This window comes from Bactrocera neohumeralis, chromosome 2 (genome assembly GCF_024586455.1).
Source record: "Bactrocera neohumeralis isolate Rockhampton chromosome 2, APGP_CSIRO_Bneo_wtdbg2-racon-allhic-juicebox.fasta_v2, whole genome shotgun sequence".
Taxonomy (NCBI): domain Eukaryota; kingdom Metazoa; phylum Arthropoda; class Insecta; order Diptera; family Tephritidae; genus Bactrocera; species Bactrocera neohumeralis.
This window is the reverse complement of record NC_065919.1, coordinates 67,947,315-67,974,894: the sequence shown is the minus strand read 5'-3', so window position 1 is coordinate 67,974,894 and position 27,580 is coordinate 67,947,315. Positions and strand designations below refer to the sequence as shown.

General features: G+C 36.2%; 2 long non-coding RNA genes across 3 annotated transcripts in view; one reads left to right on the top strand and one right to left on the bottom strand.

Moving 5' to 3' along the window:
• The window catches only part of LOC126767064 (uncharacterized), a 448,370-nt gene that overhangs the window by 194,872 nt on the left and 225,918 nt on the right, over window positions 1–27,580 (top strand). The window lies entirely within an intron of this gene.
• Window positions 1–27,580, bottom strand: part of LOC126767017 (uncharacterized) — a 145,187-nt gene that overhangs the window by 2,696 nt on the left and 114,911 nt on the right. The gene's annotated exons all lie outside the window — the stretch shown is intronic.

Sequence of the window (27,580 nt, the reverse complement as noted above, 5' to 3'; positions counted from 1 at the left end):
ACGCTTTCGTCGAATAATTACTTTTGAAAATGTTATAAAGTTTTGTCGACACTCGAAAATATTTAATCACTTTTCACATTCCCAAAATGGTAGATTAAGAGATACATTCTAACATCCTAACTTAGCACGTCTTTACTTTTCTAAAGTACCAGGTTTTGTCGCCGTGTCACAGTATTATTATAAAACGGAAAAAATTGAGTATCGCAGTGATAAAATTGTTATTTTTGGAAGGCGTAGCACCAAAAGAAATTCACAAACGAATGTTAAAAGTGTATCATGATTGTTCACCTACAATCAGAAGAGTAGAAAGATAGGTTGCTTAATTTAAACCTGGTCGTACAAATCTTGAAGACGATCCACGTGAAGGACGTCCAAAAAGCGCATCAACACCAGAAATCATAGCCAAAATACAGGATATGGTTTTGGAAGATCGTCGATTGACTGAGAGAGATTTAGTTATAACAATGGAATAAAAACAAATTCCAATGCGACTTCCTCAGCAAAAGATAAAGTTGATTTTGTGCGTCGATTCATTACTATGGATGAGACTTGGGTCCATCAACATAATTATAAATTAAAGCAAGTGCTTTTTCTTATCAAACGTGTCCGAAAATCGACCAAAAGGTTATGGCATCAGAATTTTGTTTGTGGATTACTGCAAAATGGTGAATAATATTGCAACCTTTTGGACAAGTTGAAGGAAAAAATTCGTGAAAAAGACCCGGTTTTCAGAAGAAAAAAATCCTTTTTCATCAGGACAATGCACCATGTCACAAGAGCATTTTGACAATGGCTAAAATCCATGAATTAAAGTTCGAACTGTTGAATTATCCACCAGACTTAGCCTCCAGCGACTTTCATTTGTTTGCAGAACTCAAAAAATTTATACGTGGCAAGCGTTTTTCAGCAATGGAAGAGGTCATAACAGCTTTTCAAGCGTATTTTGTAGATTTTCCGGATTCTCACTTCAGAGATGGGATCCACAGATTGAACGATGGTTGGAGGAAGTGTATTATTCTTCAGGGAGATTATACTGAATAATAAAGTGTATTTTGAGACATAAAATTGTGTTTTTCTTATCAAAACAAACTGATTGAAGAACCTGATAGGTACAGTAATTAATTTTACTTAAGTTATCAGATGTTAAGATTGAAGAATTCGCATCTTAATGGATAACTGCTGAGAGTATGACCTAAAGAAAGTATCAGTCTTGCTATCCTCGAGAGTGAAAATAGATCAAATTAACAAACATCTGAATCAAATTATAAAACTTAATGAAAAACCAAGAAAATATCAGAAACCATATCGCAATCATCAATGACAGTTAGCGAAATCAAGAACCCACATACTCATTGACCTAACCACGAAGTTGTCGACATCGCGTATGATAAACTTAAAGGTCGTTGTCCTCACTATAAGGTCTTTGATCTCTGAAATAGTTTTCGACCTCGCTAAGGTTAAACAAAAGTGTCATTGACTTTCAAAAGAATTGTTGTATTCTTCAAAGGGAAACAATTATATGACCGCATATACTGAAGGCCTTAGTTTTTTATAGATTTTAGTCTGATGTTTAAAATATTTCTCTAGACAGTGCTACGAAAATAAATAGTCAAAATTAGGTTATATTTTTTCAAACCGACAGATAACGTTTTCGTGAGCATCTAATTTCATCCATTTTACCGAAAATGTTGGTTCTCAAATTCAGAAAGAATACTTTCTGATAATGATATAAAATCTTGATTATCAACTCTTGATTACCATGTACATATATTGATCAATCGTCGAAGGATTTTAATGAAATTCAGAAAATTTCTTTTCTTTGTAATAATATAGATGTCGCAATGCCAAAAATGGATAAAATTGTGTCAATACAAAAGTAAATTAAGTTGATTTTAAGAAAAATATCTTGACAAAGATGAAATGGGCTAGAGAAACGGGAGGAATCTTCATTGTTCTTTGATCTCTGAAGCACACCTTTGAAATAATTTTTCTTCGACTTTCAGGACACTATGCAGCATAACCTTCAGATTGCGTTTAAACAACGTTCAAGACTGTTGTGAAGTGGTTTCACGATTGCCCTTCTAGTCCGAAATTAGTTAAACCAACGCTTCTAAGGCTTTCTCATGGCCAATATTTCTTGCAGGATTTGACTCATGTGGTCTTTTGAGATGCCTACGGTCTCAAATATTTTACGCATCTTCAACCAGCGAACTGTCAATGTCAGAACAAGTGCTTTTATCATATTTTTGGTTCTTCCTGACACCATATAATTTCAGCATTTTTGTATTTTTTAAAATCACTGTCTAGCTTATCGGTTGGAAATGGATAGAAATGTTATAAACACACTACTGATATACCACATTTATTTTTTGGATTTCAAGCATATCAATTACTTTTTATATACGCTGTACCCTGGCGACGTTTAAAACACGTTTAACTGCTTTTGGAAGTTTATATCAAAGAACAAGTGTCACCATACAGAATATCTAAGCGGTCTTTGATGTCACTGTGGCATTTCGCCTTCGAAAACCACAATCACCGACCGATAATGCTAGCTTTCCATTGTCTAAAACTCCACGAGGTCAAAACAAAACAAAAATACGCGCCCGATTTGACTAAAATTTTGACAGTAGCCGTTTACTGGTATATACTACTCCCTACTTACTATGTTGGCGCCAACTGACAGTTATACTAAATACTTATCAGTTCAACCTATATATTTCTATAACTGTATATGCTGAATATCTTGTAACTGACCTTTAAGAGAACGATTAACATCTCAAAACTAAAACAATTCAACTTAAGCTTGTACAAATATACACAAGCACACACACAGAAGTAAGCTATTATCAGCGAGTATTTCAAATGAAAATAAAATAGTCTGGGCGGAAGACAGTTGACTTTCCTGGTACATCCTCAGCCCACCTACGCGAGCTGCCTACGAGTGGCAGGCAACGCCAAAAAATTATGCCAATTTATGCAACGAAAAATTGTAACTGCTTGTTTCGCGAACGTCTAACATTGGCATTGAGCAGCAGCGGACACCCAAACCGAGCGAAGAAAGCAGCCAGAAAGGCTGCTTATCTATTTTCATAATCTTGTCAGGATTTGTGCCATGATTCTCCGCAACCGCGAACAGCTGACGAGTACTAGTTTATACACAAGCCTCTGTGTGTGTGTGATGGACTCTTGCCTTAAATGCAGCAGCGACACCAAAAACCAAAATGAGCGAGGAAAAAATAACTAAAAATGGACTGAAAGCAAGCGCACAAAAACATACCAGCAAAAATAGTAACGAGTAAGCGTCCCAAAATGTGCCCACATCTCCTTGTGCTCCAAAAAAGTCGTTTATATTTTCATTTGCCTACAGTTTTTCGTGTCCTCGTGGCTTTTTGTTGACTTTCTTTGTTGATTTATTTTTTCGTTTTTCCTTTTTGGAAGTTCTCTTACTTGTTGTTTTTTAAATTATTTTTTTATTTACTTTTTTCACTTTTTGGCAACCAAAGCAGCCTTAACGGTTAAAATAGTTTCGTTGTAAAACATGAATTGTGACAGTTGGCATTGTTGCTGCACGGCATTTACCAGCAACAGCAGCCGTAACAAGACGCCAAACAGACAGCAGCATTACAGTTGCAACCTGTGTAAATAATATAACAAGAATATGCAACACAATGCAGCAGTGACGTTTAACTATCAAACAGATATGCGCACATACATATATATTTACTTATTAAAAGGGCTTTTGTAAGCCAACCTAGCAGGAAATGCTGAGATATCGTTTCCCAAATTGAATTTGAAAGAATCTTTCATCATTTGACTTTAGCATTAATATTAATATGACGTTAACAATAAAATTAACATTAGCATTAACATTAACATTAACATTAACATTAACATTAACATTAGCATTAACATTAACATTAACATTAAAATTAACATTAACATTAACATAAACATTAACATTAACATTAACATTAACATTAACATTAACATTAACATTAACATTAACATTAACATTAACATTAACATTAACATTAACATTAACATTAACATTAACATTAACATTAACATTAACATTAACATTAACATTAACATTAACATTAACATTAACATTAACATTAACATTAACATTAACATTAACATTAACATTAACATTAACATTAACATTAACATTAACATTAACATTAACATTAACATTAACATTAACATTAACATTAACATTAAAATTAACATTAACATTAACATTAACATTAACATTAACATTAACATTAACATTAACATTAACATTAACATTAACATTAACATTAACATTAACATTAACATTAACATTAATTAATTAACATTAACATTAACATTAAAATTAATATTAACATTAACATTAACATTAACATTAACATTAACATTAACATTAACATTAACATTAACATTAACATTAACATTAACATTAACATTAAATTAACATTAACATTAACATTAAAAACATTAACATTAACATTATTAACATTAACATTAACATTAAAATTAACATTAACATTAACATTAACATTAACATTAACATTAACATTAACATTAACATTAACATTAACATTAACATTAACATTAACATTAACATTAACATTAACATTAACATTAACATTAACATTAACATTAACATTAACATTAACATTAACATTAACATTAACATTAACATTAAATTTTAACCGCCATTAACAGGGCAGACCACTTTGTGAAGGCGTTTATGTCTATGTATACATTAACGAGCACGTCTCCACTGTCAAGGCAACATCAATTTATTTAGGGCAGTACAACTAACAAAGCGACTAACTCGACTTCGCCCTGGTTGATTGTGGTCGTGTGTTTTTAGCGATGCCCCCGACTTAGAACAACTGTTGCTAACAACGAACACTGACATCCAAAGTGACGCTGATCGATTGCGGCGAGCATTTTATTTCGCTATTTTTTTCTTCCTTCGGATATTTCGTGAATGTTGAAAATAAAATGTAACAAAACATGAAAAAATGCTACTTTGGTGTCGGTCAGTCATGACCGGCTTTGATGTAGAATTTTTACCATGTCAAAGTGTGAATTCACAGCGGGGCGGACGAATTTAGCAGTAGTGAAGAGAGTTAAGTACATATTTCTGGTGCAACTAGGTACATTTATTTTGATGTTCCATCTTCTAGGAGATAATAAACGATTCAACAAGCCTTACTCGTTTTTTTTCTTTGGACAAATTCTTTATTTTGTTGACCGATTAAGGAACTCGTCTAACTCTTACGTCTACCTAAAAATCTATTGCAAACTTGGGACAGTTGTGGATCGAATAATAGAAAAAAATATGATGTATGTTTCCAATAAAGAGTCTCTGGAAAATTTTTGATATATATAATTTCCATTATTATTATTATTAGTTTATTATCATAGAACAAATTTTGTAAAAAATGGTTTGAATCAAAACTTTTAAAAACTGAGCCAGCATACGATACGGGAAGACCTGTATAGCTCTTAATGTTTAAAAGATTAAAGTTCTTTCAACTCGATTAATTTATTCACAAACAAGTCGAATGAGGGCCAGGAAAGTTGTCATCGCACTCATTTGAGCGTTCAAACCAAGAATACATCTTTGCGATAGAGATATGGGTGGGAAAAAGTCAGTAAAGGAAAGGCCATCGAGTTTTTCTCAAATGTACGAAGGTTTGCGGTGGAATTTACTGACAGGAACTATTCATCAACATTAGTTTCAGGCTTGCTAACTACTGTAGCATTCTTTAAGCTGATGTTGCTGTCATTAATGTTGTCTGCAAGCTGTAGCTTCTTTCGCTATCCTCTTTAATAATAAAGGGACAAAACTAACCTTGAGCTCATTAAATGCGTGTTCAAAGCTAGTTAATGAATGCCTAACCTCACTATCAATGGCAATGAGTCACTTCGTGATAAGACTAGTACGGGTGCCGGGTCTACCAATAAACTTACGGTCGTAAGATCTAGCGCAAACGAATTGAGAGAAATCTAGTCAGTTCTTCGCTTTTAGAAAGTTAGATTTCCCAAGTCATTGCCTTACCAGTGGGGCTTAAAAATCTTTCCGGGTGACAATTGTAAAAGTTCTTTGGAAGAAAACTTGAAAACACTATTCTACCAGGATCGGTCGTTTGGATATTATTTATGCACTCTATGAAGTGAACAAAGCGCATTGGGAAGCGGTGAATAAAAACGGTAAGTACAGGGTTTTTTCATAGGGACGCTACAAAAGTAGACCGATAGGGGCAGCAAACGACGCCATATTTTTGCCCGCTCTTCTGACATTTCTCTTCATAGAGGTTTGCCATTTCATCATGAAAGATATACGATCCAACAAAGAGTCAAAACTATTAAAATTTTTTACCGAAATTCGAAGTCAGTGGCCTCAATTTTAAAAGCGCTACGTCCAATTTATGGTCGTCATAATCGTCCTGTTTTATCAACAATTGAGCGTCTAGTGGAAAATTTAAATCCACAGGCACCCTACAATATTTCCCGTGCCAGTGAGACAAAGAAGTGCCCGTGCGGTCGCAAATATTGCTACCGCTATAGCATCAATTGAGAAAGACCCATACAGCCTCTTCATCATCTTCAGCGATGAGGCTCATTTCTGGCTGAATGGCTTCGTCCATAAGAAAAATATGTATTATTGGTCAGACAGCAATCCACGCGTACTCCATGAGTCACCATTGCATTCCGAAAAAATTTTGGTTTGGTTTGGTTTATGGGCCGTACTTCTTCCGTGATGAAGAAGAATAATAACCGAATATTTCTGATCCGAGTTGGATGATATGGGCTTGGACAATATGTGATTTCAACAGGACGGCACTACAAGCCACACAGCGAATGTCACAATCGATTTATTGATAACCAAGTTTGGTGAACGTGTTATCTCACGAAAATGGCCCAGTCAATTGGCCGCCTCGATTGTGCGATTTTACGCCGTTAGACTATTTCCTGTAGGGCTTCGTCAAGTCTATGAACTATGCCAACAGGCCAGCGACGATTGATGAACTTCTAACGAATATCGAACGTAAAATTGCAGCAGTATCGGCCGATTTATGCTTGAAAAATGTCGAAATTTGGGTTCAGCGTCTGGATTTCTGCAAGCGTGCCTATGGTGGCCATGCAAAAAAGTCGAGTGCCACACATAATTGCATTGAATTTACTTTCATAAGAATAAAGAATTTTATTGATATCCCAAACCGTTTTTGATTTATTTAAAACTTTTTTAGCACTCTTATTGAAAAACCCGCTAAAAAAATCCCACCTACGGGACAGAAGCTGTTGGAACCTCACTTAGTATGCAAAATGTATCTAAACTGGCTTGCGTCTGTAATAAAAATTTTAAGCTTATCTCGTTACTACGTTTTTGGTGTCCCAGGACAGCGTGTATTAACTTTGCCACGATGTTGTAGCACCCAAAAGGTAACGTCGGAGACTCTGTAAATTGCATATGTAAGTGATCAGCATCGGATCCGCCGATAGTGGACCACTATAGCGTATAGTTGACATTTAAGCCTGCCGATGAAATTCAAGAAAAACCTTTTTTTTATACCATCTGAAGATATTACAACTTCGGCTTAGCAGAACTATCGTTTTTCCTCCTTTTTTTTTTGTTTGTTTGAGTCAGCCCCAATTTCCTTGAAATCTACAAAAACATATAATACGCACCTTCAAACATTGTTATTTTCTTACTTGTCTTTGATTTTTCCACCAACAACCACCAGCTATGTAAATTGACAGTTGTCGGAGCCAATTTATAAACAAAAATGCTTGTAAAGGTTGACTTGTATGTGTGTGTGTGATAGTGTGTGCGTGCGGTTTGCGTGGGTGCGTATTGTCGTGCGTGACACACATTTCGCGCGTCTGGAATTTCAGCGCAGCCGAGAACAATGCCACCTCCTGCCAAACCGAAAAGGCGCAATTACAATGAACAAGCGACGATTTCGCTGCTTTTGTGGCACAAAGTGTTGCATGCGCGCGTTTGTACGTTGTGTACACCAATTTGTGCGTTGCACAGAAATTTACCACGGACAACATAGTTTTCGCTTATCTCTTTGGGCGAAAAAACAGTTTTTCAAGAAATGGCACAAAGTGTGTGGCAAACACACACACACCCTCACGCGGCAGCACACCTTTGTTATGTGTAACAATTTTCCTTATTAGCTGCAATTATGTGGTCACCATGCCACGCCATGTGGCAAGTACTAGCAGCTTTGTGTGCGCTTGGGTTGATTTATGTTGCATGCAACTTGTGTTGAAATTGAGAGAGGTAATGCATACTTCTATTGGGCATTATGTGCACGCAAGTGCGCTTCTGTGTGTGTGTGCCAATTTTTGAATATCCGCACAATAATCTATAACCGCGTTTTAGTGCATAATTTGTGGCAACATGGCTACATTGGCCGACTATGCAAATAACTTCGCTGGGCGTATGTGTTGCGCGTTTTTGGCGAGGGCGTGACTTGGTAAAAAGAATTGAAAAGGCTATATAATAGAGCCACAAATAAGGGAACATATTTATTCTTATTACAAAAACAAACAAAGAAAGTGTATGAAAGAGCTAAGTTCGGTGGCAGCCGAAGTTTATAAGCACTACTGTCTCCAAAACTTATTTTGCGGCAAATGTTGCGTAAGAGTTCGGCAATTGCTGGCCGAGGTACAAAAATCACTTAATTGGCTAAAATTTAACCGAAATTATCAAAGAAAATGTCAATTAAAAAAAATGGAAAATAATTCCCAAACAATGAAAAGCAATTCGCAGCTGTTGCCTATATATCTTTCTTACATTGTCATTACAACAACAGCACGCAACAAGTACGATGATAAGCAACAACGCAGCGGGCACTCCATCGCCCATAACGCACGCTGTGGAGGTGGAGTTGCTGAAATGACCAAGCAAATAGTGTGCCAACCACCAGCAACAGGACCTGCCGTGTGAAGGCGTGTACTAGAGTACCCAAATAATTGGTTGGCAGTAAAGAAGTATGTCTAAAAAGGCAATGCGAATGTGTTGAAGCAGCGTATAAATCTGATTTTCGGTGCCACTAGTCAAGCTCGACACACAAAAATAGTAAAATTATAAATAAACGACCTTTTAGAAGTTAGTGCTGGCTTCGCTTAAAGTTAGAATTTTTGCAAAGTTGCTATGCTGATAATTGTTGATAACATTTTAAATCAACTTTTATAATTTAAACTATTTTTTTGGATTTTAATTGAAGACGCAGAGTGGCAAGTTCGTTACTGAAGTCTTTTGTTTACAGCACGAAAATGCGTAAATTGTGAATATAAATAGCTGTATATATATTTAAGTGTCTCAATTTGATTTAGTTTTAGTTCATATTACCTCAATTAAATTGTATTTTAGTTCGCACACGTTTATTCTTCATGCTTCTGATATGACGAGGAATTTTCTTCGCCCCTATGAAGTCCATAAAATTATTGAAAATGAAATAACATAAACAAACTCGTTAATAATACTTTTAAATATTATTCAAATTCATAGTTTTGTCGCTTGTGTATCTCAAAATGAGTTCATAGCTGCACCAACTCCTGTATTTCTGCTTACTGCACAAAAGACTTAAGCAACAAACTTGAATTCGAATATTTCTATAGATTGACAAGAATTCAAATTTTTAGTATTTATTGGTTTAAATTGCATATTAGATGATATTAATTGGTATTTTATACACTTTCGTAGGCACTTTCATAACATACATATACTACTGTGATCAAATTGAAAGGTGAATTGTGTCCATTTCATCTCCTTCAAAGTAATCCCCTCCCGCTGCAATACACTTATGACAACGAGTTTTCCGTTCATCATAGTACTTGGAAAAATTCTTCGTCGTGATGGTCATCAAATCCTTCTTTGATCCAGCTTTTATATCTTCAATTGAGTCAAAACGGTGTTTTCGAAGTGGTCATGTGAATTTGCTGAATAGCCAGAAGTTACACGAAGGTAAATCAGGCGAATACGGTGGTTGCGGCACGATATTAGTTGAAAATGTGGCGAAATAATCACGAATAACCAATGCAGTATGAGATGGCGCATTATCGCACTTCTTTGTTCAATAAATTCAGACATAGTAACAATCGAAGAATTCACTTTTGGAGCCTCATAAACGACGAGCATCGCAAATACTAATGAATATTTTGACGAAATTTAGCATAGGGACATCTATACAGTACTACCAACTTACAGAAAATAAAAATTTACCGATTCGAAAAACACGCGAGATATAAATTAAAAATTTAATTTGATCACAGTAAATAGTATAGTATAGTATAATACTCCGGAGTATAAATCTGTACTGCTACCGGTTTCAATTCTTTAAAAGAAAAAGAGAAGTTTGTGTTATAAAAGTGTCTCAAAGATTGTCTCATAAATTACTATTTTTAGTAAGATCATCTCTTGCATCTAAAGAGTTATGCATTTTTTTGTCTTTTCTTAAAAGACTTGTGGTTAGATAAGCATAAAGCAGACCAAAATAGTTAGAAGTCTCTTTGAGAGTTCCGCACTGCTAAATATCGGCAACTAAACTATTCAGTATGAAATTTTCGAAATAAATATACAATAACTTGTTACACTGTACTAAAAATTACTTTCAAATACATTCTATATTCACTTTCGAAAATACATAGTATAGCTCCTAGCAAATTTCCAGGAGATATTTTGTCAAATAAATAAGTTTTCGATATAAATACTTGAGGTTGATCGTTCAGTTTCTATGACAGCTGTATGCTATAGTGGTCTGATCGTCAAGATTTTCTCAAATATTATAATGTTGGCGTGGGCAATAATTCATGTCAAATTTCGTTAAGATTTCTTATCAAATGAAATTTTTTTTATATGAAAAACTTAATTTTTTCCGTTCGGTTTGTATTACAGCTATATAATAAAGTGATCCGATTTGAACAATTTTTTCTTAGATTGGACCATTACCTTGGACAATAATCCACGTAAAATTTCTAGAAGATATCTCGTCGAATAAAACAGTTTTCCATACAAAGGCATGACACCGCTTCTTCATCCTTCAGTTTGTAGGACAGCTATATGCTATAGTGGTCCCATAGCGGCAATTATAACAAGTGAGATGAGACTTGGGTGGAAAGGGACGTGTGCAAAATTTCAGATCGATATCTCGAGAACTAATGAGTAGTTCGCATATATACAGACAGACCGATGGCCGGTGCTAAATCAGTTCAACTCATCAACCTGATTACTTATATACATATATTACATATATGATATAAATTCCAACGTATCCTCCTAAATGTTATAAACTTCGCGGCAAACTTAAATACCCTGTCCAGGGTATAAAAATCCTGTCTAGAAGATGTACATTGACCTACGGTCGAAAAAAAATCTCAAGAAATGAAGTTTAAAAATTTAATTCTCCTCCACTTTGATCGTTTTTGGCTTTTCAAATTCTATTTTTAATCAGATCGGAAACTCAGTTCAAAAAACCGGTACGCCATTGTAGGGATACTTTCTGGATCATTTGTCTCGAAGTAATTACTCAATTACTATTCCGGGAAAAACGCCTTTTAAGTTAAGCTGATGGAACAGACTGAACTGAGCGGTGACACTTTTAAAATCTGTAACTATTGACAAAATTTTTTTTTTTCGAAATTTCAAAGAATAAAAAATTTTGAAACTCAAAAATGCTCACTGTGCCTTTGATAAAATTTACGATAATGCTAACTGTGAATTGATTTTGCTCATTCAAAACAAAAGCATGGCAATGACTTAGCGCTTAAGCAATTGAACAACAGTGTTTGCAAAATCGACACCAATTTAACAACAACAACAACAAAACTTCTTTATTTGTATACTATATGTATGCACTCGCATGTGCGTAAGTATGTCAGTGAATAGAAGTGGTGACAGTGACCGCTTTTCGGCCTGTGGGTGCAGCAAAGCACGAGCATAGCGTTTAAGCTTACACACGCTGTCTCGGTGAGGTGATGGTGGGCGCGTCAATATTTATTTCGTTCACTGTATAAATATTTGACTTTTCGGTTGTAGAAATGGGTTACTCAGTTTCTGAATGCTGTGAAGTGTTCAAGCAAATATCCCATTTTATTGTTCTATATCGGTGAGGCAAAAGTGCTAAATTCAATTAAATGGTTTTAAACGGCTAAAGTCTAAGCAACGCTGTTTACACTGAAAGTACAGTAGAATCTTGAATGGGATCTTAAGTATAGATTTTCATGCTGACAATAAATAGTTGTATTTGATAGGCGGATTTAACCTCAATACAGATTAAAATTATTTTGGAGCTGCTCAGAATGACTCTCAGTGATTGTAGTCATCGTCAGAGATATGTTAAAACTACAAAAAACTTTGCTGGGAACTCTTCTTATGTCCCTTGATATTTTATTCCTTTATCACCTTGTCGAATACACAGATCTGTTGGTGAGTCCATAGGTAACCTAACACAGCTCAAAGACTTTGTCATCAAATATTAAATAGAAGTGAGCTTTATAGAACAACGAAAAAGCAAAGGCCTAAGAGGGGCTCTCATTCGCTTTTCGAACCATGCACCAAAACATCTGATGAAGCAAAGCAGGCTCGAAAGCATAGAGGGATCTAAACAAATGCCGAGAATAGGCATTATAGAGAACTTCAATATGGAATATTGTAACCAACAAAAAAAAACAAAAATAGAATGTAAAATTGTTCATCAGATATGATTAATGTCATTAAACAAGTAAATAGTATGGACACCTACCTTCTCACGATTAGCACAGACACCTACCAATACTTTGTAATACCATATTAGTAATTACTACTCCATACATTTATATTTTTTATATCAAATGAACAATAACATGAATGAGATCTAAATTTGTACGAAGCAAATAAATATTGACGAGCGGGCGGTGAGGATCCTTTTACGCCAATTATACCAAGTGGTGCGTTTTTCTCAACAGGATGGATTTATGTTGAGTAAATGTGTTCGGGGCGATGTCAATCTAAATATCATAAGTATCACTGTCGAATTGTGTAACCATCCATAATCGAACAGAATAAACCCTTTTGGTTTAAGCTTAGGCCACATCCGCCACAGGCGGTTACTTAAAAAAAAAACAGCGAATAAGTGAGTTTTTTGGTTTTAATCCTATTGCAATGGATATACTTCTGTTGGTTGGCAAAACGTCAAACAATTAATACGTCTGCCTTTAATCGCAGTCATTATAAGTAATTAAAAACTATCATTCACTAAAATAAACAAAAAATACAGAAATTTTTTTCTGAATTTCTTGAATAATATTTTTTAGGGTTCCCAGTCTCATCACTGCTTCAATTTGTACGACGAAAATATATGCTAACTTAAATGAAAAATATTCAGTTAATGAAATTCCTCCTGTTTTGAATTCGAAAATACAAGGAACCATATCATATAGAAGCGGTTTTCAAACTGACTAACCTAATGTCAAAACCTCTTACGAAGAGAAAAGTTTAACTCGCAATTTGTACCATGAAAACAAAACTGGATCAACGAAATTGTTGAAAATATTGCAGAAATATTTCGGAGAATCTACTTTATCTCGAAGTTTAGTATTTGACAGTCAGGGAAGGTCGTGAAAAAATAAAAAAGTTGTCTCATGCCAGTCGTCCATCCACCGCTGTATATGTCAATAATATTAAAGAAGTTAAAACTAATAAATCGTCTTGTTGTTATCATAAAGATAGCAGAGGTCCACAGAATATCTTATGGATCGACTAATCACATTTTGGTTGGTGTTTTAGGTATAAACTGTGCCAATGCTAGACTCGTATCGAAAAACCTAAAAAGAGTTTGCAAGAACGACGTCAAGCAGGTAACTGAAGACCTCTATTTATCAAATGAATCATTAATGGGGAACAATATAACGAATGGTGCTTCGAAAATGAGCCCAAGACAAAAAAAAAAAACACTTCCAAGTGATTGATTACCATGGTGTGGATTACAATTAATTCATTTTACAGGATAAAACGGTCAACAAGGAATACTACTTGGCAGATTTGAGGCGTCTATGTTAAGCACTTCGTCGCAATCGACCGGATTTGACTGAATTTGTGGGTAGAATGGAATGAGATTGCGCCTTGACAAAGCGCCGCCAAATTCTAGCATTATTATGACTGACTTTTTGGCCAAACAGGAAACGAGATTCATTGATCAGATACCGTATCCGGCATATTTGTCTCTTTTGTGTGTATTTTTCTCTTTTCGAAACTGAAAAATCCGCCAGACATGCGACATAACAGCCAAACACACACTTATTGACATATAGAGAACACACGAACATTTTTGTACCAATCAAGGAAATTTTTTATCGTTTCGGTTTGCGGGCGCAGTTTAAATGGTTCAGTCCGGGTCAAATTTGATCAGATGCTATATGCGAAACATATAATATTACTGAGCGCCGAACATTGCAAAAACCGTTAAGAACTCGCAAACTCTGGCAAAAACAAAACTAACAACAAACATTGCATTTGAGTAACTGCAACGAGGTCGCCAGTTGTTACCGCACTGCGCTATGCAAATAAGTCAACAATCGGCGATTGTCAACGGGCAAAAATGTGTTGTGTCATGCGAATTGCAAATGAAAATGCCGCACGCAAAACAACAACAACAACATTACCAACAACTAATCCGAACAACAAGCGAACAAAGTAGAATAAAGTCAATAAACAAATACAACACATTTTGCTGCCAACAAACTTTTCAATCACAAACATGCCACAACGGCTGTTGGCCACTTTTCCGGTAATGCAGATGCCAGCGCAATGTTGCAAAGACAACGACTGATGGGCGCATACGTTCCGTCATTGCGTCAAAGTGTGTTTGCCAAGAAATACACACACACACACACACATACACTGGCAAGTAGCTGTTTGCATGTTGCAACAAAGTCGAGTCAGAACAGCAATAAAACGAAGAAGACATTGTTGCCGCGTAAATATTTGCAATCAGTGCTCGCATCCCTGCCACTGACTCACTGACTCACTGCAACATCAGGCAAATCAATTTTGGTTGCAAGCAACCTGTGCTTTATTTGGGTTAAGCGTTGCGCCGACGCGCATCGGCCCACACACAGACATGTATGCAACATATAATATATATAAAATTGCTGCAACATGCAACATACTTACTTGCAACATACATACTTGCAAAGCGATGTGTCAATGTTGATATTGACACGCCGCACAGTGTTGCACCGTGCACTGTGTGGCTATTGACGTGTCACTCGCATGCCGCAAAACACCAGCAACAGCAACAGCAACAACAAAAACAATATTTGTGTACCACCGCCAACGATCAGCGGCCGTTGCGCGCCTGCGCGCCGATTTGTTACGCATGACAAAGTGTTTCGGTGGAAACGAAACGATCGAACGACAAGATTGTCGCGGCATTCGCAGCGACTGTGCAACAAGCGCTCGTTGCCCCCACAATGTACGCACATTCACGAAAATCTCAGTTGTGATTACGGTTGGCGCGCTGTAACTGTAACATGCCGAAATGCCAAATTGCAGCCAATCAAAAATTCCATGGCTCCCGCTCGCTCAAAAACTGCTACAACAACAAAATAGTAAAATCAACAACAACCAAATCGTAAAACTAGCAACCAAAAACGCCAACTACACGCCGAACATCTTTCGGCATGTTGCAACTAACGGTGGCAGCAACAACAACAATAACAGCAACGTTAAACAACAACAACAATGTGCGCGTTACGTGTGCGAAAACACGACGGTGGCTGATTGATTGACATGAGAAATTTGCTGGCATCAGCGCTGTGTTGCCACGTTTTGCCGCCACTGTCGTCAATGCATGTCACACATACACACACACACTTATACATATTCGTACATACTCGGTTACCTCGGGTTATTTATTGTATTCTTTTATTGCCACTACATGCGATCGATTGTTGTTGCTTCTACTCGTTTGTTGCTTGTCAGCGAATTTGATTTTTGATTAGCCACCGTGGCAGTGTGGCATTGTGGCAGCTAACAACACACAAACGAAACGCAGTTTGCGGTTTTTTTGGTAAGATAGAGCTACTCATCATTTGGGTGGGAGCATTCCCGGTTCAAGTGCAGCAAGTGTTCTTCGCCTTTTTGCTGATTCCATGCGGCAGTATCCGATAGTGTTCCGTAGTAGTGCGCAATTTAAAAACAACAAAGAAAAATACGTTAGCTTCAATTGTCTCCTACCCTACACAGGTGGCTTTTATAGCATGAAAAAGGATAGAAAAAGGCGTTGATAGATTTTGATCAGCTAGGTTCTATAACAGCTACATATATGCTATAGTTCCATGCATCTGAAAAATTTTCTCGGATACTGTAGCGCTGTCTTCGATAATAATCCATACCATATTTCATGAAGAGAATAAAGATGGTTTCCATACTAGAACTCGGTTTCTGTGACAGCTTTCTGCTATAGTAATCCGATATCGGCAGTTCCGACAAATGAGCAGCTTCTCGATGTGAAAAGAACGGATTCAAAGTTTCAGATAGATATCTCAAAATCTTAAGAGCTAGTACGCTCTGACGAACTACTTCTACTAACTACTTCTTAACATTTTCATTCCATTAGCTTATATCCCGTAAGAGTTTCTAAATTACCAACAAATGAAATAAACTCACCGAACTCTGCTTATTTTTTTTTGACATTGAGTGAGATTTATATCAGTTCATCTCATCTGTTTTGTTTTGTTTGCTTTTCTTTTATTCCATCTCGTTCCATGATCTTTTTTCTTATGTGCGAAATATTCTCATGTCAGCTTAAATCTATAGCCATAATCGTGGATAATATGCTGCGAAACTCTCCACTTTGGCTTATTGATAGTGATCATGATTTTTTGCTTGCAGTTGCCTAAATACATATACCATGTTTAGATTTTAGGATTCAAGTCCTTTAAATAACCTTTTTGCTTATTTTAGCGAGTTCAACAACCCTTCCTGAGGTGCATGACCTTTGGCGAGGTCAATGTTTACCTTTAGTGAAATCAAGAACCTTTCTGAGAGAGACCATTGACCCTTTTGTTTACTTCTATCGCGACCAAAATCCCTTTGTGAGACGAATGACCCTTTTGTTTACCTTTAGCGTGGGCAACAACCTTTCTGAGGTCAATGACACTTGTGTTTAACTTTAGCGAGGTAAACACCATTTTGAAGAGCAATGATACTTCTGGCGTGTCAAGGAAATTTTTCTGACCTTTTACACACGCTCTTAACTCTATTACTCTATATTATTGATTACAAATTTATTTGTTTGTGGCACTTAATGGAATAGCATTACTCAATGGCTAAAGGAAATGTGAAGAATTAGTCAACAGCATTCGACGCTTATGGTCTTCTAGTTTGGTTTCGGTTCTTTTCTGGCATGTTTTTGCTTCACTTTTCAATGTAAATAGTAATAGAAAGTGCAGCCCACATAAATTTTCCTTTGCTCTTCCAATATAATGTGATTTTTCCTTTCACATCCTTCTAAGTCATATCCTTTTTCAAATATTTCCTATACTGTTGTATATTATTTAGAATATGATATATATAGATCGAACACCGAGAATGAGTGATGATCTTCTGTCTTCCACAGAGTATCAAAACTGATATGATATTGTAGTAAAACCTCATATCAAATTTTGAGAGGTATAGCATCCTTTATTATACTTGGTCTAGTACAATCATAGCTCTTATGTTAAATTGGCCTCCATAAATTTGGTAATCTACCTTAAAATGTATTTAAAAATTGTTACTTAAGATCTTTTTTCATTATCTAACAGTTATTTTTTATTAGAAATAATTAATTTAAAGAATCTATATATATTTACCAAGCGATAATGAATCTGTGTTAATGCCTGTACGAAAGGCAGAATAATAAAATTGCTATAAAATATTAGGGTGGCAATGAAAAAATTAAAAATGCAAATAATTTTCAGTTGTATTCCCTCCTCCCTTTATACTGCCTCAAACAAAACAGACCCCAAATTTAAAATCAATTGGAAACAGTTAAATAATGTTCTAATGTTGTATAGTTAATGTCAAGTTACCTAATGTGGCCGGATGAAGACTAGAAAACTTGCAACTGTATCCTGTCTATAAATTTACATTTGCTGCTCAAACTCATCAGTGCAATAGTGATGCATTCAAATATTAACTTTCATCTACATTAGAAAACACCTAATATTTGATATGAATTTGGAATACTCGTACAAACATCCTTAATCCTTTCTGAACTCATTTTAAGGAAATATTTACTCATACTTCAGAATAAACGACAAATATTTAGAAAAAAATATTAAACATTTTTCTACGGGCGATCTCTAACGGTGCGAAAAACTTCTTCACTTTTGCAGTGATTTAGTATTTCTACGGAAATGAAACTAGAAGATAGTGTCCATATATCGATCTAAGGTCAATGGAGACGTTTAAAAAAGTTGAATTTTACCCTAACATATTGATCCAAATGGCCTCCGATATTCGATGTTTAATTATATCAAAAAATTAATAGATTTTTAGACATACAGAGCATGAGTTGACCAGTTCTTATCATGGAATAGATGTTCCACTGTCCGACCATCAAGAAGTTCGAATAGCAATTACCCGTCTGAATAACAACAAAGCGGCGGGGACCGATAGATTACCGGCCGAGCTATTCTAACACGGCGGCGAAGAACTGATAAGGAGCATGCATCAGTTTCTTTGTAAAATATGGTCGGACGAAAGTATGCCCAACGATTGGAATTTAAGTGTGCTATGCCTAATCCATAAAAAAGGAGACCCCACAATCTGCGCCAACTACTGTGGGATTAGCCTCCAACATCGCATATAAGGTTCTATCGAGCGTATTATGTGAAAGATTAAAGCCCAATGTCAAAAAAATAATTGGACCTTATCAGTGTGAATTCTCTCGATTTTAAAGCTGCTTTTGAAAGCACGAAAAGGTGCTGCCTTTACTCGTATGCCGGTATGTCTAAATTTGGTATCCCCGCAAAACTAATACGGCTGTGTAAACTGACGTTGAGCAACACCAAAAGCTCCGTCAGAATCGTAAAGGACCTTTCCGAGCCGTTCGATACCAAATGAGATTTCTAACAAGGCGACTCCCTATCGTGCGACTTCTTCAATCTACCGCTGCAGAAAACTATTCGAGCTGGTACAATCTTCTATAACATCGTAGATAATTTCGTCTATCTTGGAACCAGCATTAACACCAACAACAACGTCAGACTTTCCAACGGGGAATAACTCTTGCCAACAGTTGCTACTTCGGACTTAGCCGGCAAGTGATAAATAAAGTCCTCTCCCGACGAACAAAGAGCAAACTCTAAAAGTCACTCATCATTCCTGTCCTGCTATATGGTGCAGAGGCTTGGACGATGACAACATCGATGAGTCGACGCTACGAGTTTTCGAGAGAAAGGTTCTGCGAAATATTTATGGTACTTTGCGCTTTGGAAACGACGGGAAGCAGAGGAAGAAGAAGACCTCCTCTCCATTGAAAAGACCAGATGGAGCAGGACCTGGCTACGCTTGGAGTCTCCAATTCTCGCCAAACAGTGAATTTGCAATATTAAAGAAATCAATTTTCTCTAGTTTTCGCATTCGGTGTGGCCTTAAGGTCAACCTAATACAGCTATGGATGCTAAAATATTAAAATAAAATAATTATAGAATTTTTAATAAATTAAAAGTATTATATTTACATGCAAAAAAAGTAATTATTTCTTATTTAAATTAAATATTGTTGTGAAAAAAATATTATTTATTTATTATGTAATAAATTGTAATTATTATATTCATAACATCTGGCAGAGTTGGCTTTCTAATTCACAATTCAAAAGAAATGAATTCATAAAGAAATATTTCATATATCAAAGTAGACGTAATAAAGTTATGCACTGTAGACGGCAGCGCTTACATAATGTTTTTATTACTTTATTTTATTTTTTCTTTTCTTTTATTATTATTATTTTTATTTTCTTTCTTATGAATCAATTTCCGACTGCAGTCGACTACTTTGCATATGCAAATATGAGGAGCATAAGAACGAAGAGCAAATGCGCTTAGCACACAACAAACGCCACTCATATATGTACATACACAAACATACAAACATACACAGACAGGAATATGATCACAGACACCTCAACTTGTCTGCGCCTGTGGATTTGCATACAAAAAGGCAAGTGGCCTGGGAGTAGCTGCGAGCGCGCGAAACCAATGAATGCTAATCAATATAATGAGGCAACTGCGAGCAACGCCACATGCAACCAAACACACACATGTGTGTATGTGCCACCATAACTGTCAGCTACCGCTTGCGCTGCCGTGCAACGAGAATGATTGTTATCGATAGTTATGCAATATAGTCGTAAATTATGGACATTGCCACAATGGAATATCGCAAATGTGACTACGGGCGTTGCATGCCACAAAAGATATGCCACATGTGCAAACCTACATACATACACAATTTTATAATATGCATACTTACATACATACAAATGTTAATAGGCTTATGAGTTCAATATGCTGTATATCACATGTGAGGCATATGTGTTGTTGTTGTTGTGTCTGCTTTGCCCGAAATGTGGGTCAGTTGACTGCGAAAAGAACAGTAATGTTTGCCATTTGCTGCCGAGTTGAAAGAAAAATCAACAATAATGTGGCATTGGACAACTTGACCGTCGCTTGTTGCATGCAACATGGCAGATGCTAATAAGAAAAAGTCAGCTAATTGAGCTAATTTGCGTACAATTATCAACGTTTGTATAATTAAAAGTTGTTTTTGTGCACGCACACTGCTTGGCTGTGAATGCATTCAGAACAACCGTTATGTCATGGAAGTGTGTTTCGTTGCTTTGCTTATGGTCAATGCTAATTTAACTTGTGGACTTTAAGTGTATGTACCAGTATATTATACATACTTTATTCGATTACCATATTGTAATGGAGAATTCTATCACCTCTGTTGGGAAAGAAATTTATGAGGCACTAACTTGACAAAGGACACAAATTTGGTGATAGCAGATCGTGGAAAATATCAATTTTTTTTTGTGATTTTGGAATTATTTCTGGAGCTCTTTCATGTTTTTTAGTATCTGATCAAATTTGACCCGGATTGACAAATAAAAACTACATTTTTACGCATTTTAATACCAATATTTATTATCGCCAAAATTGCGTAGTTTAAATTTTTTAATCCGGGTCAAATTTGATCAGATCATAAAAACAAGAAAATTTTTTTTGACTAAGGAAAGTCATTGAAAACATTTTTTTGTTATCTTTTGGTCAGAAAAATTTTTTTACTGCTTTTACCAACAGATCAAATTTGACCCGGATTGATAGAAAAAATTGTCTTTTCGAGCATTTTGTTATAAATCTTTATTACCACCTTAATAACAGGCTTCTCAGCTTATAAAGACATGTTAACGCATAATCCTCGGCTGAGGTGGCCTTCAGTGTTTTCAGCCAATTTGTATTTTTTCGGCTTTGGCTCATTTTTGGAACGCCTATCATGATATTGTTGGACAAGTTCGACGTCATATTCATAATCCACCGTCTCGTCACTAGTGATGATGTGCTTGGTGCATGTGGAGTACTCAGCTATCCCTTCGCGATCTTTACCCCACGTCGCTTTTGCAAGCGCAGCAGATCTTTTGGTACGAGTGTAGCATTGACACAGTTTATATATTAACAAAAATGTGTTGAGTCGACCCAGTAGATGCTATAGACACGATGATTTTCAAGCACTGTTTCCATTTTGGACTTTTTCGATGTTACCGTCAATTACAGCAGTGGATGGACGACTCTCGAGCGGCAAGTTTTCGGTGCCTTCACGACCTTTACTGAATATTTAGTGCCATTCCAGTAGTTGCCTTGGTGATAGAGTGGTCTTCTCTAAACACTTCTGTAATGTTTTCAACGATTCCAAGACCGTAATTTTATTGGGAACACAAAACTTTTCTCAAATTCCTTATTTTTCAATGGTAAAAATCGCCAGCCAAACTCTGCGCTTCGTACACAAATAGCTGTCTAGCTAATAATATACTAATTGCCACAGTTCTGATCAAATTTGATCATATGGTACAATGTGGATTCACTTAAAATTCTCTTAGTATAGATCAGCCTAGACCATCTTCTGGAACGTTGCATGCATCTCTTATTCGAAAATTTATATTACTACCAAAGTTTTTTAAAATATATATTGAGATTTTTATTTGAAGCCAAAAACCACCTTAATGGATGTTCTTAATATAAATTCCACAGTTTTCTTTTCCAGACTTCCATAACTCCAAGATATTCAATTTTGGAATGACTGAACTTCCGAAACTAGAACGTCTGTATTTATATATTACTTGGATTGAAAAAAACTTACATAAATTCAATAACATTCCTAAGGATTTGATCAGAGTGAAGATAGTGGATGTAAAGGCATCGAACAATGAAACGAGTTGGGACACCAATTTCGAAATGACTGTAGATATTTGTACATATATTTTAATGGTGAATTAAGAGGCCTTTACAAACCAACAAAGCGACGAACATACCTGAGATCCCTCGACATGAGACTTTCGGCTAAGATTGTGATCTCGTAAAAGCAGACATTTTGAGTTTAATACCTTCATCATCACACTCTGTTTTCCGATTGTCATGAATCTTTATTACAATCCGGTCAGTCCAAATTATACCGCAAGACTTTAAACTTAGCTTTCAAATAAATCTGTCGATTCTCAATAGTTTTTTCATGATTATCGCAATTTCAGCGTCTAACTAATATTGAACCTCTGAATATAATTTTATCATGAAAAGCTTTCTAAATAATTTCTTCACGAAGATATTTAAAACTTGAAAGCCTGATAGGAAGCACTTTCCACGAAGGTTTCATTCTCTACGCGATATAACGGAAAATGAGAATGTTATATATAGTAGATGAACAATTTACCAATTCCCTTTAGGAACAAAACTATGCTTTGGGGTCAAAAATAAGAGCACAGCTTATCTCTTCAAATCGTGAGTATGCCCTTATTCGGTCCGTAATTTATGCTTCAAAACTAATTAAATGAATTTGAAAAGCAGTCACGTAATATTTTGTTTGCGGTACTGCAAGCATCTATGAGTACATGATGTAACGGTAATTACTATGTATATACATACACAGGGCATTATATTGCCGAAAGTATACATCATCGGTTCTTATCATCGATGTTCATGTCAGCCGGTGACACAAACTGCTCGTGCAACACATTTTCAACCTACTGAACTCATTTGACTAAGCTGTTGGCAAGTAGGCATCTACAAAAAAAAATCACCAACAAAAAAATGCCCCACGCGAACAACAAACATTAAACAATGAAAATACGAGAAACAACAATAAGAAAGTCAACAACATTTATGGCCTTAGTGATAACTTAAGGAAGAATGTTGCGGAAAGTAGAGTGAGTAATTGTTCTTGTTTTGTATTCTTAAGAGAAAACTGTAACTCGCAAATGAATGAGTGAGTCACGTTAAATGTCTGTCTGCAGATCGGCGCTAAATACTTGAAGTTGTAGGCTGATTTATGTTTGACTTTGCGAGGTCATCTGAAGATGGAGGAAATGTCGTCAAAGACAAGTAGATTCCAGGTGCTGTTGGATAACTGAGCGACAGTTTTTATTTAGACAACCTCTTTATGGAGTTTTGGACTGATGAAAGTTGACACTTGAGCTTTCAAGGGATTTAAAATAGAAACACAACATAAGGCGGTTTCGGAGAGACTAAGAAGGAAAAAAGAAAAAAAAATTAGCGAAATTAAAAAGCACGAGAAGTTACAATTTTGGAACAAAATGGCGATTAATTACTCAACATAGTCTCTTTAGAGCTCGTTAAGCTGAATCAGCGATGCGTCAACTTCTTGCACCCGCATGAAAAACTCGTTTTTTTTTAACCTTCAAAGTTGTTTTCTTCTCTCTTTCTTTCACGGGGTAGTCAATACAGATTATACCTTATGAATCCACCGTTTTGGCTATCAGCTTTCTGGTCCATAGAACCAACTTCGCCGCGTGACGTCCTTGCTTTAGACTATTCCTAAGTGCCCAGTGTGTATCTATCTTACTTCTTTGCTGAATCTCATTAAAGAAATTTTTGGCGATTGCCATGAAGAGGGGAAAAGGCAGCATATAAGCACTGTCCAATCTGCGGAAATATTAAGTTCAGACATAGCGGCCTAGAGGCAGTTCCTTTTCGTGCTATCGAAGGCGGCTTTAAAAGCGACGAAGAGGTGGTGTGTGTCGATTTTCCTATCACAGGTCTTTTCCAAGATTTTGCGCTTGGTGAAAATCTGGTCGATAGTAACTTTTCCCGGTCTAAAGCTACAGATAAGATTCAGTCTTTAACACACTCCGCTCGATAAAACCTTATATGCGATATTAAGGCGACTTATCCCGCAGGTGCCGCTTTGTTGTTATTCAGACGGATAACTGCTATTCGAACATCATATTCGGACAACGCAACATCTATACCATTGTCATTGATTGGAGAATCGGGTTCGCCATCTCCTGGTTTTATGCTTTCACTGCCATTCAGCAGACTGGCGAAGTGTTCCCCCTAACTTCAGTATGTTCTGAACATCAGCCACTAGATCACCACTTTGGATCCACAAGAATAATCCGATAAGACGGTTTTGAGAAAACTTTTTGAACAAGTTAACGGTAAAAATAGCTACTAACTGTATTTAGTATATTCAATAAAACAAAAAAATTTCAACTATTCTGAACAGATGACTTCATTTACTTCTTCGTATAAAGTGACATATTTTTGACAAAGTCAATTTATTCACTTTGTCCTTACAACAACAGCAAGGAGCATTAAAATATTTCTGAAAATACACAGCTACACATTGACATATGTAAACACATTTACCGAAGCTTAAATTTTCAGTTTTTTTGTTGCATTCAAAGTCATTTTGCCCACCCATTCACCGCGCGCCGCCATGCCGGGCAATCGCCATTAGAGGTGGCATTTTGTCGCAATCGTAAAAACGTGAGAAATTTATCTGCAGGCATGTAAGCGACTTTTAGTCACATTTTCTCCACAGACAGGCCTAGCGAACGAGGCAAAGAAAAAAATGAGCCGCGGATGTTGTGACTGTGGACAAGTTTGTTAGTGGAGCTTTTTTGCTGTGCTCTTTGTTGTTGTTGTCCCTTGTGCTGGCACATTAAACAAAACTTCGTCAACGTTCTGCGTTCTAACTATTTTTTTTGCAGACCATTAGCTGTTTGCCTTCCTCCTTTTTGCTGAGCCGAGTGCACCCTTGTGGCTTGACTGCCCGTATCGGCGTGGCTTGGAAAATTGCTTGTTGGGTGTTGTAATCAGTTGGCTAGATGGCTTGCTTACAAAGTGTTTTAACTCGTTTTAATTGGCTCGATACAAAATGAGGATATGCTCAAACAAATTGTAAAAGTGGGTAGCAAATGCACACGGTGGCAGCTATGGGTACGCTCGCATACAAATATACAGTCTATATATATATATAAATATATAGATATATGCATACAAGATAAATAAAAAAAATATAAAAAATATAAAAATATTAAATATTATCTTTCAGGGAAGAAAAAAATATTCAAAAAGTTTTTCGAAAATAAACCATTTTTTCCCAAATTTTACATCTTATATTAATTCTAACTGCTGGCTTAGATTAGCTCAGGTAAAAAGGCTGATTTTTGTGTCCGACCACGAATACTCCCACTTGGACTCCTAGAGACGCCCATCCGCTGCGATGACCAGAGCTCCTAAATATAGATCAAAAAACCCTCGCAAATCGACAAGGAGCATGGAGCCTGCAACTAATAACCGAGATAATTTAGCTTTAGTCTGACGAAAACTGGACAGAGGAGGAGCAATTCACAACCTTCCTCTCTCCAACTTTGAATTTGCATCCTCCAAAATCTTTGGCATCAACTTGAGTGTCAATGGAACAGTTTTTAATAATGATAATTTTGCTAAAAGCTGGTATTTCAGTGGACTTTTACGTTTCACTTTGGGACAGAAGGCTTGCGCAACGCCACAAGCGCTTCTGGCCAACGCCTGCTGAACTCGTGCGAGGTTCATAGTTCCAACGCCCTAAGGCAGGTGAATAGATTCTGTTCGGATTTAAGTATTTTCTAGCAAGCTCCTCGGCTATACAGTTTTCATCGATTCTACTAGAAGTAGCTAGATGCTAACGCTGGAAACGTCACTTATTCTTGACCAGCTTAGATCTTAAGGCTTAGAGTTATCAGAATGAAATCGAGATGAAAGAGAATTTCGAAATCTCCCTACGACTGACGCTTGATGTGTTCGGTTTCCCGGGGTCTAATCGCAGCAAATTATCTGCCGACTATGCCTGCGTGTGATATACCAGGTTGTTCAACAAGTTTTGTCGTTTGATAACAAAAACACAATTTTATAGTTCAAAATACATTTTATTATTCAGTATAATCTCCCTGAACATTAATAAACTTGCTCCAACGATCCTCCAATCTGTGGATCCCATCCCTGAAGTGAGAATCCGGAAGGTCTGCAAAATACTCTTCAACAGCCGTTATGACCTCTTTATTTGCTGAAAAACGCTTGCCACACATAAACTTTTTGAGTTCTGGAAACAAATGGAAGTCGCTGGGCGCCAAATCTGGTGAATACGGTGAATGCTCCAACAATTCGAACTTTAATTAATAGACTTTAGTCATTGTTAAAATGCTCTTGTGACACGGTGCATTGTCTTGATGAAAAACGATGTTTTGCTTCTGCAAACCGGGACTTTTTTCACGAATTTTTTTATTCAACTGGTCCAAGAAGTTGCAATAATAATCAGAAATAATGGTTTTACCAGTTTGCAAGTAATCCACAAATAAAATTCCTCTCGCATCGTAAAAAACTGTTGCCATAACCTTTTTGGCCAATTTCCGGACACGAATTCGTTTCGAAGCCGAACAACCAGGTTTACACCACTTTTTAACCACTTGTTTTGATTCAGGATCATGGTGATTGACCCAAGTCTCATCCATAGTGATGAAACGACGCATAAAATCCATTTTTATAGAGCAGTAAATTTCCTACAAAACTATGAGTTTCATCATTCATAATGATTTTTTTCATTGAGTTATAGAATTCATAAGAAATAAAAAAATTTCCCGAAAATAATCAAACTTCAACCGTTAATATCTTTTAAACGGTTGGGTTTACGAAAAAATCGTGGAGACCTTTTTGGAAGAGCATTCAATTTTCTACAAAATCTAAGGAACAAGATATTTTTTCAAGTAGTTGGAAGCGAGATATAAATTTTTCTATCTGATAATAAGAAAAAATAGAAAACTGTATGTAGGAGGACCTTCCCGTTACAATTAAGAACTCATGCTTGGAGAGGCGTTCTTAGAGGTGTCTAGGAACCTATTTTTCCGAGTACCAAACGAAAAAAAAAATTTTTTTTGAATCACCCTAGTGCACACAGATTTTTAAAACCAAAAAATTCACTTAAAATATGGCTCACACTACCTTATGAGATGTGTAGAGCCTCTACTAAATCACTCTCAGCCAATCG